This window comes from Lactuca virosa, chromosome 8, assembly GCF_052849685.1.
Source record: "Lactuca virosa cultivar CGN04683 chromosome 8, Lactuca_virosa_CGN04683_v6, whole genome shotgun sequence".
In the NCBI taxonomy this organism is placed as follows: Eukaryota; Viridiplantae; Streptophyta; class Magnoliopsida; order Asterales; family Asteraceae; genus Lactuca; species Lactuca virosa.
In genome coordinates, this window is record NC_136433.1 from 65,174,551 (window position 1) to 65,192,768 (window position 18,218).

Below are 18,218 nucleotides of genomic sequence, written 5' to 3' on the forward strand. Positions count from 1 at the left end.
TTACTAATAAATTAACTTTTATATATATATATATATATATATATATATATATATATATATATATATATATATATATATATATATATATATATAGGTTCTATGGAAAACAAAAAAAAACCCTAAAAATCATAAAAATGCATAAAAAAATACTTAGAGATCACAAAACTTTTTTTTGAATTTTTTTATCAAAAAATCGCAGCTTTTAACATAAAATCGCTGAATTTTTTTTTGAAAATTTTTTTTTTTACGAAAAAAAAAATTTGATTTTTTATTTTTTTTTCAACGAAATTGTCAAAAAGGCTGCGATTTTTTGATAAATAAATATGTGAAATTTATTTTGAAGATAAAGGTGCGGGAATTGTTTTCATGTAATTAGGTATAATTACAAAAAAAAAAAAAAAAAAAAAAAAAACGAAATCCATGGTTTTAGTATCAATAAAATTAGTGTTTATATATGTAAATTTGAGAATCAGTATAATGACACTTGGCAAAAAAAACTATTCGTTCATTAGAATATATATATATATATATATATATATATATATATATATATATATATATATATATATATATATATATATATATATATATATCAAGGTTGTAGAAATCGTTCGGCGGTAGTTTGGCGGTGGACTGGGGTCAATGGATTAATCGGCTAGGCGAGGATAAATCGGGGACCATTAATTATTAAAAAATTAATAAATATAACATTAATCCTAAGAATATAACATTATATATAGCATTAATAAATATAAAATTATAACAATTCAACATTTCACAATAACAATAAATAAATAACAATTCAACATTTCACAATTATAGATTAAGCTATCAAAGAAATTGAGGTGGCATCCACTTTCAAATGCATCTGCCTTCCTTGCTATTCATCATACAAAAGCTTATGGTTTTTATTCACCAAGATCTTGATAGCATCAGTGTTGTCAAGTGCATTTTATATCATCATAGTCTGGCTCATGGTTTGTAGGGGTTTCAAATATTGAAGGCCTTGAATTGGATATTAATCAAGAGCAAAGTTAAGAATTAAGAAAAGGATTCATCATATTGAAGTCCTTAATCAACATTTTTGTTTGCTTCCGCCAAGAACAACAATGAACTCTGTGAGGATTTTCATCAAACAGCTTGTGTGCGTCAATCCTTGAAATACGTGTTCAATTGATGCAGAAACATCCTATGACATTCAATTACAATGAACCTTAGAAACGGTCTTCTCATAAAAGGTGTGAAATAGTTGTGAACTAGGTGTGAACTCAACCTTAATAATGAAAGTCGAGAAAGGGATTCAATTACACAAACTTTGAAATAGGTGTGAAGTCGGAGACGATGGATAACCCATTGAGAACTCAATAAAGAATTACCTTAAGAGCAGACTCCCAACATTTTGAGTACAGTTCCCGAAAACATATTCGTGGTAGAAGATGATGGCAGAAGACTGAACAACAGAGACAATGGCAGAAGTCGGAGAGGATGGCTACGGTGGCGAGCAGCGGAGGAGTCAGAGTCATCGTCGCTGGAGGAGCCGGAGTTAGACTGAATGCGATGGATTGGCAAAATCGGAAGGAACGCTAGCAGCAATTAAGGAGTTAAACCACCAGTCAAAACCACCATTGAAAACCGAAGCTCAAACCTTCAACCACTTGTTACGTGAACTAAGAAGAAGAGAAGAATAGATATTCAACCACCACTCCCACATCCCACATCGTTGGTGGGGGGAAATAATAGGTAGAGATATTCTATAAAGAGAAGCGACAATCCCCTTCGAAATGTAAAACAGTTGTGCTTTGGGTTGTTGGCTCCATTGGGCCGGCGACTTTAGAGTGGGCTGGAATCACTATTGGTGTCCGAGTTTGTCCGATTTAGTTTGATTTGGACCGAATTGGACCGGTTTTGACCAATATTGACCAACGTCGATTAATTAACCCTCTAACACCTACTCGTAGGCGGTTCGAGGCCGCCAAGCGCCTAGGCACCGATTAATCGGCCGCCTAGACCGATTTTTACAACCATGATATATATATATATATATATATATATATATATATATATATATATATATATATATATATATATATATATATATATATAACAAACTTTTTTTCCGAAAAAACTGACTTCGTTTTGTTGTTTTTTTCAATATTTAAGTTTATAAAAAAAAATTATACCAACAATCTTAATTTTTTGTCCTCTATTAATAACATCATCAACGATTTAAAAAAACATGATTAGTTTAGATTCACATTGTGAATCAAAACTATAAATATTTCAATTTTAACATTCATAATGAGAATTTTACTTGTTATTATTCATATTATTAATCTGCTCAGATTCACAATGTCAATCTATATTAAAATTTCGTTTTTTTACATCAATATGAATCTATGTTCAAAAAGTATCAAAAAAATATAAATTTTGATATATATTCATTATATTTTTCCGTAAAAAATAGGCTTTAACTTTTCAAAAAACAAAGAAATGAAGTGTGCCCATTTTAAAAGTATACAATCATTCATTCTCTCGTTAATCGCTTTAAATTCTGACAATTTAGATTGGTTTCTTGGTTCCTTAATTAATAATGGTTTTCTTTTGAATTTTCTCTCTCTCTCTCTCTCTCTCTCTCTCTCTCTCTCTCTCTCTCTATATATATATATATATATATATATATATATATATATATATATATAGTCAAGTTCAGGTGAGTACTCAAAAAATGGCGAATACCGCGAGGACAATTCTTCACCACATAATTTCGTCAAGAACATAAACATCAAACCCAATACTTGGGTGTGGTGCGTTCGCATGCGACCCACATCTGTGGTAATTAATACGGATTTGAAAATTTAATCACGTGCGACGCACGTCTATGGAACATCATTTAAGTGGGTTTTATTATTTATTTTTGTTTATTTTGTATTTTTAATTAAAAAAATCAAAAAAATATTAAAACAGATATATACTCGGTTTTAACGTTCTTTATTTTTTTGTTTTATTATTTTTTATTATTTTTTCTTTTTTAATTTTTTAAAATTTTTTCTTTTTCCTTTTTATTTTTAAGTCATTATTACATACTTGAAGATACTAGTGCTTTTGTTTATTTTTGTTTTTATTTTTAATTTTTTTTGGTTTTTTGATTTATTTTTTAACTTTTAAAATAAATATCATTTTATTTTTTAATGTTTAACAATTATAAATTTTTAAATAAGAAAAAATATTAAGGATCATAATATTTTCAGTATATATATATATATATATATATATATATATATATATATATATATATATATATATATATATATATATATATATATATATATATATATATATATATATATATATATACAGCCAGGTTTCGGTGACATTCAGAAAATGGTAAAGACAACGAGGACAATTCTCTACCACCTATTTCGTTAAGGACACAAACGTCAAACCCAATACTTGGGCATAGTGCGTTCGTATACGACTCACGTCTGTGGTAATTAACATGGACTCAAAAATTTCATCACGTGCGACGAACGTTCATGAAACGTCATTTAAGTGTGTTTTTTTATTTATTTTCCTTGATTTTGGTTTATTTTTATTTTTTTTATCGAAAAAAAAAAACAGATATATACTCGTTTTGTTCTTCATTTTTTTGTTTTTTTAACCTTTTTGTTTTTTTTTTTATATTTTTTCCTTTTTTTAGTTTTTTTATGTCTTTATTACATACTTGAAGACACTAATGTTTTTGTTTATTTTCGTTTTTATTTTTTTGATTTTTTTTGTTTCTTGATTTTCTTTTAAACTTAATAATGGTTTTAATTTTAAATGTTTAACAATATTATATATATATATATATATATATATATATATATATATATATATATATATATATATATATATATATATATATATATATATATATATATATATATATATATATATATATAAGGTCAGGTTCCAGTGAGGACTGAAAAAATGATGAAGACTGCGAGGATAGTTATCCACCACCCTTTTCATTAAGGAAACAAACATCAAACTTGATACTTGGGCGTGGTGCGTTCGCATTCGACCCACGTCCGTGGTAATTAATACGGGCTCAAAAATTTATTTACGTGCGAGGAACGTTCATAGAACGTCATTTAAGTGTGTTTTATTATTTATTTTCGTTTATTTTGTTTTTATTTTTTTTATTTTTTTTAAATAAACAGGTATATACTCGGAGTTAACGTTTTTTTTTTCATTTTTTTGTTTTAATTTTTTTTATTGTCTTTATTACATACTGAAAGATACTATTGTTTTTGTTTATTTTTGTTTTTATTTTTTGATTTTTTTTGGTTTTTTGGTTTTTTTTAAACTAAATATCGGTTTGAGTTTTTAATGTTTAACAATTATAAGATTTTAAATAAGAAGAATATTATGGATCATAATATTTTCAGTTCATACTATTTTTGGATCTTAAAATTTTGAATTAAATTGTTTTGATTCATAGTATTTTGAATTAAATCATTTTTTAATCATACTATTTTGGATCAATAATATATTCAATTAAACAAAAAAAAATTCAAAAAAATTGTGTATCATTATATATTTTAAATCATTTAGTTTTCAATTATAAAAGATATAATTAAGGATTGTAAAATATTTGAGGCTAAATATTTTTAGATCATAACAAATTAAGGATCATAAAGACATAATCAAGTTGAATCAAAAGTTTTTTTTAATCATAAATATTTTAAATCATCACATTTTGGATCATATTATAATCAACATTTTTTGAAAAAAAAAACTAATATTTCTTAAAATTAAAAATAAGCACTTCAAAAAAAAAATTTAAATCTTTTTACGAACGACTATGGATGTTTGAATAATCCAATTATTCGGAAAGCAAAACATGCAAAGTGAAACACAATAATAACCTAATTAAGTATGGTCTCAAAACTATTGAATATAAATAAAACCCTTGTTATTTAATCACCATATTAATTAGACTTTATTCATTGTATAATGTTTCGAGTAATCAACTAAACACTTGAATTAAACATTAGTCATGTCATGTTATAAACATGCATATTATGTCTCTCTATGGTCCTTCCTTCGTGAACAGATCGATCGGATACTATCCTAATGATACCCATTTCACAATTTCAAATTCTTGTTGCTTCTAAATGTCTTAGAGTTCAACCTTACATGCAATGATCTTTTTTGATGTCAAGGATTCAAAGTCACAAAGACTTTACCAACTATATTACAAAGTTTTCCATTGAAACTTTGTTACTTAAAACAATTCCATGGTAACAAAGTCTCAAACTCAAGATACACTCCTTGAACATCTTCCTTGCATTAAAGTTCCTAATTCATATGTAGATTCTAATCATCAACTTCCATTATGGAAACATTTACATATTCCCATATGACTATTAATTCTGAACAAGAGTCACTTCCAGTCAGAATTATGTCAATATGGTCCTTCCAGCCAATATTATACTTACAACCGTCCACAAGAAACCAATCCTTTGGTATAACCTAAGAATGTTCTTAACAGTTGTTCAACTTTAGACACACAAAATTCTAGTCCTTTTTCCTCTCCGTGCCCTCGACATTTGGAAAAATCAGAACAAGTGAATATTATAGCATATGAAAAACGATCTTATATATGAAGCATATCGGACTCGATTCATAATGTCTTACATAAAGACCTGATATCGAATTAGTCTCTTGCTATAATATTTCCATATATCAAACTTTGCAATTTGCAAACTTGAAATCTTTGTTTCCTACAATTAGTATTGCCAACTTGCAACACTTAGCATAACAACTATGCTCCCACTTGCATAACAATTATGCTCCAACTATCTTTGACATGTATTCAGAAACCAACAGTACTTCCAGAATTCAATACTTTTTAAGTTTCTTACAAAAGTGCAGATTTCTAATAAGTAATGCTTCGATAAGTCTTCAGTCAGACTTCTCAAGCTTATACACCTTTCATTAGATAGCATATGTGTGTGTTTAAACCTTTTCTGAACCTATGGTTGTAAGTCCTGAACGTTCAAACTATTTATTGCCATTTCTCACAATTCGAACTATAAAAAGGGATGTAGTAATTATATTGAAAATTTGAGAACGCAATTAACACAACCACTAACCAAACTAATATTTATCAATTATTTAAAATCTACTAGCGAAAGTGTTTCCTCATAATTATTTTCATGAATTAGAGCGAAACCTTTTGCCACCTAGATTTCATGGTGTATGTGTTCCCATCCATTCGAATCTATTATTTCCAACCTACAATCATAAGACAATGGTTATGACAAATTCAAATTCTAATTTAGCTTTCATGGACTGAACTTTACTTGTTCTTAATTTCTTGCCATCCGGTAGCACTAGGGCCTACCAACACTTCCATGTTATTTAAGCAACTCACTTCCATTAACCAATGTACCATCACTGACCAACATGCTATGCCTTTTACAGTCAAATGAGAACCATATAGCTCATAAGAAATGCCAACTCAACTGGAAGGTGAACAGAAACAAGAATGTGTCAACTGAACATGATTGGTTGTCAACCTCGGGTCGTGTGCTAGTGATAGCTAAAAGGTTTATTTCTAATTTACTCCTGAAACTCTTCAAGATCAATTAGACTCCCAATGAATTCTTGACATATAATTTCCTCTCTCAAGGAACAATCCTTTATGAGTGAAAACACATATTCAAAAGTTAGTATGGATTATTAACAAGAAAACACTTCATGTAATTGACCTTAGTTCATCCTTTGTTTTAAAAAAAACATCACAACTTCCAGCTCCAAATGTGCTAGAGTAAGAAAACAATATTACTCCACATTTTATGAGGTGTTATAAACCTCTTTAGTATGAAACAAGCTTCAAGATATAATTTATAGTTACTAAGGTATGACTCTAAAATTTTAATTGGATATGAAGTATGAATCATCTCATGATTGAACCATTTCAACAATATTCGATTCCTCTTCTTAGTCAAACAATTGCACTAAGATGTTCTTCGAGGATCAATTTGTGACATAGTTCCACAATCGTTAAGATGATCATAAAACATGATACTAAAGTACTCTCATTTCCTTTCAGATCAGAGAAACCTTTTATCTTTCTGCTTAACACATTCTTCTTATTCGTTCTGCCACTCTTTGAAACTTTTTCAAAGTATCAGAATTATGCTTAATCTTATAAACACAACCATATTTACTGAAAGCATCAGTAAATCATGATGACTAAAGTTATCATCCTTAGTGGCGGATCTGAATTGTCCACATCAATGTGTATTAGATCCTTTAGTCCTTCACTTGACTCACATAAACATGTAATCAATGAATTAGTCATCATCTTCCAAGATCAAGATTCTCATACATCACACGTTCCAAATCGCACGACTCCAAGTTTTTATCCAATTGAAACTTGGGTGATGAGAATTCCTTTTCACTTGGTCAATCATGACATTACCACAGATGATATAATAAGAACCAAATCCACATTTAACATTGCTAATAATAGAAATGTAACCAACACTTTCATAAATGCCATTGCAAGGAAATATAAAGTAAACTAGATAAATCAAAATTCACTTTTATTGATAATAAGTGGAAAATTTTGTCCTTACAATGCAAAAATATGAAAACAATGTTTCTAGACATTTCCTAAGCAATCTATTAAATTTATCATCATTCCTAAGCAGTAGCCTCCAAAATCTGATCATCGGACGATGCGATCGAAATCCATTTCTCACGAGCAGATTCAACTCACTCTTCTTAAGCTTCCTTCTTTCTCTTAGATCCTACAAAACATCAAAATATGATCATCACATCATGTATTAAGAATCTATGAATAGGAACTTAATAAACTAATGGAGTTAGATAGTGCATGTACCTGAAGTAGAGTCACACGACTTGACTTTACTATCTTTAAGATCTTTCAGGTAGTCTGGGCAGCTTCGCATCCAATTCCCCTTCGATTGGCAATAGAAACATATGGACTCCTTGGGGTCAGCACATGGAACTATCTCAGAACTAGACTTTCTCTTTACCATATGGTCAAACGGTTTTGACCTTGGTCGATCCCTTTCTATTGGGAAGAGAAACTTTTTTTGGACTACCGTTCTTGCCATTTTCAACGTCCATGGAAATTTTGGAGAGAGATCCTTCAAACATTTTTTCTTGATTTGTGCTTTTAAGCATTTCTGCTTCAGCAGCAATCAACATATATGTTAGATCAATTTGGGTCACATCGTGGTCCCTCATATAGTAGTCTTTAATAAACTGACTATATGACTCAGGAAGCGAAAGTAGAACCAAGTCAATGGCTAGCTTCCTTGGGAAAATGACACCCAACCTCCCAATTTGACAATGTACAATTTGATTTTTAGAACATGCGCACACACAAGCTTTTAATATTGATGTTTACATGCCAACATGGATTGAGTAACTTCGTATTTTTTAGCTTGAAGGAAACATGACTTGAGGAGAGTCACTGGCGGAGGAGGATGAAAAGTTAGAGAAGCATGATTTCGAGTTCCACCACTTCTTGAAGAAGGGAACATTCTTTCACCTTGATTAACGTGTGGAAGATCATCTTCAGATAGGGGAAAAACATTTCTAGAAGGACAAGGAAAACCATTGTTGTCTGAACTTGACATCTATAAAGGGAGAAAATAGAATTCAAGTTAGTTGATTTTAATCCTTAATTATTAACCCATAAATTAAAATTAAGGCTAGGATCCATATTTTCGATTCGAACTTTGAAGAGGGATGGCGTAATCAAATTCGAATCTATTTTAGGTAGGTAAGGCTTTTACCAATTTCAATCTCATGAAACTCCTAGATCTTTTGAGATTCATTAAATCTAATCAATGGCATGTTTAATCTCGTTTATGCTCTTACTTTCTTGACTGGGATGCCGAGGATCACAAACAAGATGTGAATAACCATGCAAATTAGCTTGGTACTCTCCATGTCATTTATCATCTCGTTGTAGTGTGTCGGTTAACCACACACGCTCCATTAATAACCGATAATTTTCGAGAACCCCATTACCAACTTTATTAGTCACACATCAGTGCGTCGATAACCACACACACTCAACTAACGACTTATAAAGTGTAATGTGCAATTTCATGGATTAACATACAAATTCACATTTTCCTAAAGTAACTAAGAGTGGGATTTAAAACAGTTTAGTTACTTTATATCATTATCATTTTAATGAGATTATGTCCTATCAAACCCGTTCAGCTAACGACCCTCCACCAATCAAGGAAGCGGTGGGTAAGAGTGGATACCCAATGACGGTCATTTTATAGGCCGCGTCCTTAAACTCCCTTTATATGTGGGCTTCGTGTATGAAGCATACTAGCGGTTTGACAGACTTTTCTTATACATATAATATATATTAAACTTTTTAATTATATACATAGTATAAGGTTTATTTTAAAACATTTTAAATTTCTAAGGGTTTAATCTTTTAATAATTTAACCTTTTAATTTAATTAAATTCAAACCATTAATGGATTTATTAATTATCTTTTAATTAACCACTTAATTAAATTAATAATAAAAACCATAAGGATGTACTTTAAACTTTTCAAAATACAAATATTATTTCACATTAATTATTTAATTCAATTAATATCTTGATTTATTTATACACTTAAAATAATCATATTAATTAACAAAAACAATTAATTAAGTCAAATACTTATCTCCTAACTTCTAGAATTTTAATTATCATCATAGATACATCAAAATCGGATTTGGAGGATAAGTATAGCAAGTAATTATCATATAAAAGCATATTAGGCAGATAAGACACAAAATTTCGGATCTGACAGCACAACACACCGTGTTTTATGAGCACCACGCCGTGTTGCAGGCTAACACGCCGTGTTTGAAGAACACCACAGCGTGTATGAACAACAAAATGACGATTCTGTTTTCTTCTCCTTGTTCAAGTTCACCATTGTATAAATTTAATAGAAAACTAAACCTATACTCTGATACCACTGATGGGTTTTGAGCATAACAAATAATCCTATGTGTGCATACAGCCCCATATTTGATCTATGTTTTCTCTAATTGAACATACAATAAGAGCAAGTGTAGAAACCATAGAACGCTAGTATATATTAGAAATTGCATAATTGGGGTTACAAAACATACCTTTGATTGTTATTGTTGTGAATAACAATAAACACCTTCTTGAAAACTCTTGGAAGCAAGCGTCACAAGTGTCGCGCCTCTAATGGTTCACACCCAAACCCTAGCAACTAAAGGACTTGAAGAGAGAGAGAGAGAGAGAGAGAGAGAGAGGAGAAGATATGATAAATTTTAGAATTCCTCTAGGAAATAAGGCTTGGACAAAATTCAACCCAATAGTGGTTCATATAGGTGATTAGGGAGGTATTGGATAAGGCAAGTATCTCAAAGATAACCCTAATCCCTTAACTTCCTCTCTAAGGCATCCAAGGCACCCTTAGAGCCCAAGAAATCCCTAGAATCATTCTAGATTTCGTTCTCCCCATTTATGGGAGGTTCTAGAATTACCCACTGCTCAACTATTGAACATTGTCACCTTTAGTCCTCCTACCTTTAGTTAATCCAATTAATCCAATTAAATTATGATTAATTATTAATTAAATATTACAATTTCTAATTAATATATTATTCCCATAATATATTAACAAATCATTTATTTTGATTTCAAATTAATTTATTAACCAAATAATAAATTAATAAACCAATATCTCTCTCTCTCTAAAAGTTATCATATTCAATTGCTTGTTTGGAGGGCAACTCGAAAGGACTGTGATACTATCAATTCAAGTTTATACCAATTATTGTTATGAGCTTAAACACCTAATACAACAGTCTCCCACTTGGATAAGTCTAATAACTATATTTTCCAGTATAACTTCAGAAACTGATTAGCAAATTGTAGCTTCCAAAAGTTGTTGTCGAACTCTGACCCAGTCAGTTACGTGTCCTAAGATAAGTGATCAAATATTCCTCCATTCTACAAGATAACGTATAGACATGAGACATGGATTATAATCAATCTCTGTGTCCAAGATTTGTTTCCCGATTTCTGATTTATGACGACTGAAATCAGACTACCAATCGAACACATCAATTTAGTCCAGGCTTGGCCAAGCGCTTTAGATGTCGACATCAAATCATCGAGTGTCCCACAGATATCGCTTTTCCCATTAGGCAAAAGGAACGGATAAACTTCGACTCATATGCTTGTACAATTCACTCATCAAATCACGCACAACAATACGTTTTATAACATCAAGTTACTGATGCGTGTACGTATTATCAATGCACAACTGACTTATAAAAAACAACTCATATATCTCTGTTTCAAGAATATAATATATTATCGTCTCAAAATTACTCGTGGTAAAATCAATGAAGTAATTCTATGAACGTGGGTCGGTCTTAGTTCGCTACTTACTTCCAAAAGTACGAACGACTATGGATGTTTGAATAATCCAATTATTTGGAAAGTAAAACATGGAAAGTGAAACACAATAATAACCTAATTAAGTATGGTCTCAAAACTATTGAATATAAATAAAACCCTTGTTATTTAATCACCATATTAATTAGACTTTATTCATTGTATAATGTTTCGAGTAATCAACTAAACACTTGAATTTAACATTAGTCATGCCATGTTATAAACATGTATACTATGTCTCTCTATGGTCCTTCCTGTTGGATTAGTGTCTAAGTCCATAATTATATTTGGTATGTACTTGACCCAGTTGTAGCATGGTCCTTTTAGGTTGCCTTCACCAAAGCAACTTGACTGGATGATTAATGGAGAAAGAGGTTATTATGGTTTATTAATATATTATAAGAATAATATATTAAAAGAGAAATCATATTAGTTGATTAATATTGATCAAGAATTAATTAAGAAATTAATTATGTGATCAAAAGAGATTAATTGAACTTAGGGGACTGGAATTGCAATTATAAGATAATTGGATTTTGGGCTGTGGATCTTGTGGATTAAGGGGATGGACGAAATTAGGGTGGAAGCCCACCTTGAAATCATCCAAGCCTCATTCCAGAATGTTCCATTGGAGTGCTTAAGGCCTAATTTATCCAATTAGGGTTTTCACTGAAACCCTAGCAGCTCAGCTATATAAGGACCCCTAGGGCATCCAAAATCGGCTACCAGAAGAACCCTAGAGTCCTTAGAGCCAATTTTGTGCCTCCATATCCTCTCTCCAAGATTATCCTTCTTGCCTTGGTGTTTGTGATCGATTAGAGGTATTATATTTGTGATACTAGGCTCTCAAAGCTTGAAGATTCTTGCAACAATCAAAAGGTAATCATCTAAATCTATTTTATATGTTATTTTTATTTTGATATGTTAGATCTAGAGTTTATAAGCTTTGGATAACTTCCATGTACAATAAAGAAACCTAGATCCAAAGCTTTAGGGTTTTGCATGTGCACATAGGATTGTTGTTTTACTCAAAACCCATCAATGGTATCAGAGACTTGACTGGTTTCAATTGTATTTGATGCTCATATGTTCGTCCATAGCTTGAAAAGAAAATCGTTTTTGAAAAAATCCCAACTCACGACGTGACTCACTAAGTTCACGACGTGAGTGCAGTCTGTCTGATAGACTCGACGAGTCCAGAAGGCTACTCGACGAGTCAGTGGATCAGATGGCTCAAAATTCAGTTTTTTGACTTATTTTTTGTTTGGATAATTACCAAAATTATTTTTGAATAATAAAATCCGAATTATATATATATGGTTATTATCCTTACCAAAATAAAAGATAATTATTATTTAATTAGATAATTATGGCCTTATGTGATAAACTTTAATTATTTGAATTATTTGATTGAATTATCTTGCATGAAATTGGATTAGGTCAAATTTAGATAATCATTAATTAATTGTTTAATTTAAATTATTTGTAATTTGATCTAGTATGTTTTGAAAAGTTCAAAACTTCCCCTCAAGTTTTGGAATTTAAATTTTTATTTAAAAGTTTAATTTTGAAATATTTAAATTCTAAACACTAGAGTTTTACAAGTTTAAAATTCAACACTTATACTATTATAATATTATAAGATTAATAATTATATATATGTATAAGATTAAGCTAGTCTTACTGTTAGTAGGCCTCATTCATGAAGTCGATCTGTAAGGAGGGTATAAGGTTACTACCTATAAAATGACAGTTTAATGGGTGTCCACTCTCACCCACTGCTTCCTTGATTGGTGGAGGGTGGTTAGCCGAACGGGTAGGATAGGGCAACTAATTCCTCATTATAAGTATAATGATTATACAAAGTAACTAAATGTTTTTTTTATAAAATTCCCAATCTTAGTTACTTTAGGAAAAATGTGAAAACGATGCTATTCCATGAAATTACACTTTGTACCCTTGCCAAGACGTTAGTGGAGCGTGTGTGGTTAACTGGCACACTAATTTGGGTCTAGAAAAGGTGGCAAAGGGTGACTCGATGTTTGTCATAGATCAATGGAGCGTGTGTAGCTAACTGGCACATTGATTAGGTGACTGTAACGTTGAGGGCACCAAGTACATTTGCATGGTTATTCACACCTTGTTTGTGATCGTCGGTATCCTAGTCACAAACTTGAAGGGCATATTGAGATTTAAACATACCATTGAAAAGTTCAATGAATCTCAAAAGATCTACGAGTTTCAATACATTTAAAACTTAAAATTTGCTTTTGTTTTTCATGGTGGAAATTAGTGAATCGTCATTCACTTACCTTCAAATTGTTTGCAATTTAGATTACGACATCCCTCTTCTAAATTGTGAATAATGTTGTTGGGTCCTAGACCTAATTTCTCATTTGGGTGTTTAATTGGGGATTCTTATCTAATCAAACTTTATCTCTTTTCTATTTCAGATTTCTATTTCAAACAACGCTTCTGGCTCGACCACTTCTGGCTCATTCTCACTCATGAACATGTATGGGAGGGTGATTTTTGATGGGACCAATTTCAATGATTGGATCTGCAACATCCACATGGTCACCCGCTATGAGGACAATGAGTATGTTCTCGATGAAAAGCTGAAAGAGGTCAACCCCAACACTGCTACTCCCGAGGAGATCGTTGCCTTTGAGGCCCACAAGCGCGATGCTACGAAAGTCCATTGCATCATGCTCGTGACTATGACTGCCGAACTCCAAAAGTCCTACGAGGACTTCTACCCCTATGAAATGCATCATGATTTACTGGACAGGTACCACCAAAGTGCTAGGCAGGAGAGGTACGAGATCATCACTTCGATGGTAACTACCAAGATGAGGGACAGAGAGTTTGTCACTACTCACTTGTAGAAAATACAGAGATATGTTGACCGCCTGCTGAAGTTAAATGTTAACTTCGATGAGGAGCTAGCGATTGATATCATTCTTCATTCCTTACCTCCTTGTTACAATCAGGTCCGCATGACCTACCACATGAACAAAGAGGAGGTCACTTTGAGCAAGCTTCAAGGCTTGTTGAGGACTGAGGAGAGCAACCTCAAGGATAAATCTGTTGCATCAAATCCTACTGTCACTGCCCCCGTCTTGGCTATTGGGCAGGGGAAGGGTAAGAAGAGGAAGGCTCCCTCCAAGAGCCACCACAAGGGAAAGTCCCAAGATGGCACCTCTTCTAGTGGAACCAAGGTTGGTTCCACTGCACCCTCCTCCAAGCCGAAGGATGCAGAGTGCTACTACTGCCATGAGAAAGGGCATTGGAAACGAAGCTGCTCGAAGTATCTGTTGGATAAGGTGTCTAAGTCCATAACTATTTCTGGTATGTACTTGACCCGACCCGACATGGTCCATTTGGGTTGCATGGCACCATGCAATTGGATAAACTAAAATGAGAGAAATAACACTTATGGTTTATTAATATATTATAAGTTCTAATATATTAATAATATTATTTAATTAGTTTGATCAAGAATTAATTTAGAATTAATTAAGTGATCAAAAGATAACTAATTAAATATATGGGTAGATTATTTAAATCTTCCATATCTTATATAGTGGGCTAAGAGGCTCCATGGATTATCAAGTTGGGTTCCACCCATAGGATGCTCCATGGATGCTCCATGGGAGTTACAAACCCATGGGTCATGGAAATGAAGAGTCATGACATATTAGGGTTTACATGGTGTAACCCTAGATGTGTCAACACTATATAAGAAACCCATTCTCCACCAAAATCGGCAACACATAAGAAACAAGAGGGCTAGGCCGATTTTAGAAGTGTGTATTCTCTCTAAAGTCATTCCAAAAGCATTTGGTGTTGTGTGAAGCATTTGAGGCATCACACTTGGGGTGCTAGGCTCACAAGGTTTCAAGGATCATAAGCAACAACAAGGTAAGTTATTCTATCTTTCATGCAAGTTAAAATTTGTTCCCCATGTATGCTAGATAGGAATATAACCTTGGAATTCAACTTTGCATGATAATTAGACAAACATAGATCCAAGGTTATTAGGGTTGCATGTACACTTAGGAAGTGTTAGAATGCTCAAAACCCATCAGTGGTATCAGAGCCTGGTTCGTTTGTTGTTTTTTTTGTGTGCAAACAGCTTGAAAAAAAATCGTTTTTCTGTTTTCTGCTCGTATGAAAGTTTGCACATTTGTTGCTGGAAATGGACTAGAAACATTACCCTAAACTGTTTTGATGTTTTAAAGCTTGTTTTAGATGGTGTAATGTTTATGCTAATCCATTTACAATGGCAATTATTAAAATTACAAGTTTTTTTTTTTAAGTGTAATTTTTGATTCTTGAAAGTGTTCATATTCATGTTCTTGAACTTATGAAGATTAGATGATCATAGGAATTGTTTGTAACTTTCATGGTAGTTTAATTCATGATCATAATGTGTTTTAATGGAGTCCATAACTTGTCCTCAAGTTATGGAAAACCAAAAGTCTCACTTTTATTAAAGCCATTAAAAGAACACAAGAGTTATAAAAATGAAGAGTCTTCATTTTTATTACTCAATTATTTCATAAGTTATAAGAAATGAAAAGTTTTGGAAGTTTACAAAACTTGCCCTCAAGTTTTGGAACATGTAAAGTCTTGATTAAAACTTTAGTTCCAACCCTTAGAATTTTAAAAGTTAAAATTCAACCCTTATACTTTATAATATTATAAGTTACTAATATATATATGTATAACGTCAAGTCGTCTTACCGCTAGTACGCCTCATTCACGAAGCCGATCTATAAGGGGGGTATAAGGTTGTTGCCAATAAAATGGCAACTTAATGGGTGTCCACTCTCACCCACCGCTTCCTTGATCGGTGGAGGGTCGTTAGCCGAACGGGTAAGACAAGGACTTATAAATTCTCATTAAAAGTATGATGAATATTATAAAGTAACTAAATGCTTTTATTAAATTCCCAATCTTAGTTACTTTAGGAAAATGTGAATAAGGTGCTAATCCATGAAATTACACTTTACACTTTGTTTAAGTCGTTGGTGGAGCGTGTGTGGTTAACCGGCACACTAACTTGGACTTAGCAAGGTAGGTAAAGGGTGACTTAAGGTTTACCATAGCATCGGTGGAGCGTGTGTGGTTTACCGGCACATCGATTGAGTGATAAACCTTGAGGGTACCAAGTGATTTGCATGGTTACTTCACACCTCGTTTTGTGATCCTCGGTATCCCAGTCACAAAACTTGGAGGGCACACTCGAGATTGAAACATGCCTTTGAAAAGTTCATTGAATCTCAAAAGAATCTAGGAATTTCTAAGAACCAATTAAAAACCTAATATTTATATTTCTTTTTTCATGGTGGAAATTGGTGAATCGTCATTCACCTACCTTTCAAATATGTTATAGCTTGGATTACGGCATACCTCTTCTAAGTTATAATATATTGTGATTGGATCCTAGCCTTAATATTACATTTGGGTGTTTTATTAAGGACTCTCTTAATATCTAAACTAATCATGTTCTCTTCTTTCAGATGTCTTCAAACAATGCTGCTTCTGGCTCTAATCCTAATGGCTCCTTTACCCTTATGAACTTGTGTGGGAAAGTCACTTTTGATGGATCCAACTTCAATGAATGGATCAGAAACATCAGGATGATTACCCGCTACGAGGACAAAGAATATGTCCTTGACAAGGAGCTTAAGGAGATTGATGAGACCACTGCAACTCCCCAGGAGATAGCTGACTTCCGGGCACATGAAAGGGATGCTACAAAAGTGGCATGCATCATGTTGGCCACCATGACAGTGGAACTCCAAAAGTCCTATGAGGACTTCTAACCTTTTGAAATGCACCAAGATCTGATGGAAAGATACCATCAAAGTGCACGACAAGAGAGGTATGAAATCATATGCTCTATCATAACAACCATGATGAAGGACGGGGAATCCGTCACGAGCCACATGTAGAAAAATGCAAAGGTATGTGGATCGGTTGCTAAAGCTTAATGTGAACTTCCCTGAGGAGCTTGCAATAGATATCATTTTGCACTCCTTACCATCGTGCTATGATCAATTCCGCATGACATATCACATGAATAAGGAAGAGGTCACACTCAGCAAACTTCAGGGACTCCTCAAGACCGCAGAAACAAGTCTTAAGGGTAAGTCGGTTGTTAACACTCCTACTCCAAACTCCGCCCCGGTTTTGGCAATCGGGAAAGGTAAAGGGAAGAAGAGGAAGAGCTCTTCGAAGGGTACCAAGGCTAGGACCCTTGATGGCTCTCCTTCAAGTGGAACCAAGAAAGGTTTTGTCACTCCTTCTTCTGACCCTAAAGAGGCTAAATGCTTCTATTGCCATGAAAAGTCACATTGGAAGCGGAACTGCCCAAAGTACCAGCAAGATGTGAAGGATGGGAAAGTTAAACCCAACCATGCAGGTATTTACACTATCTTATCTAATAACTCACCCCATTCTAACTCTTGGGTCCTTGATACCGGTTGTGGTATTCATATCTGTTCTGATTTGCAGGGACTAAGAAGAAGTGAGAATGTGGAGCATGGAAGAATAAACTTAATCATGGGGAATAGGAAAGCTTTACCTGTCACCAAGATTGGAGTTTATACTTTATCGCTAAGTAGTGGGTTTAGTTTAGATTTGAATAAATGTTGTTATTCGCCAGAAATGGCAAGAAATATTATTTCCTTTCATGCATTGTATAAACAAGGTTTCACCTTTT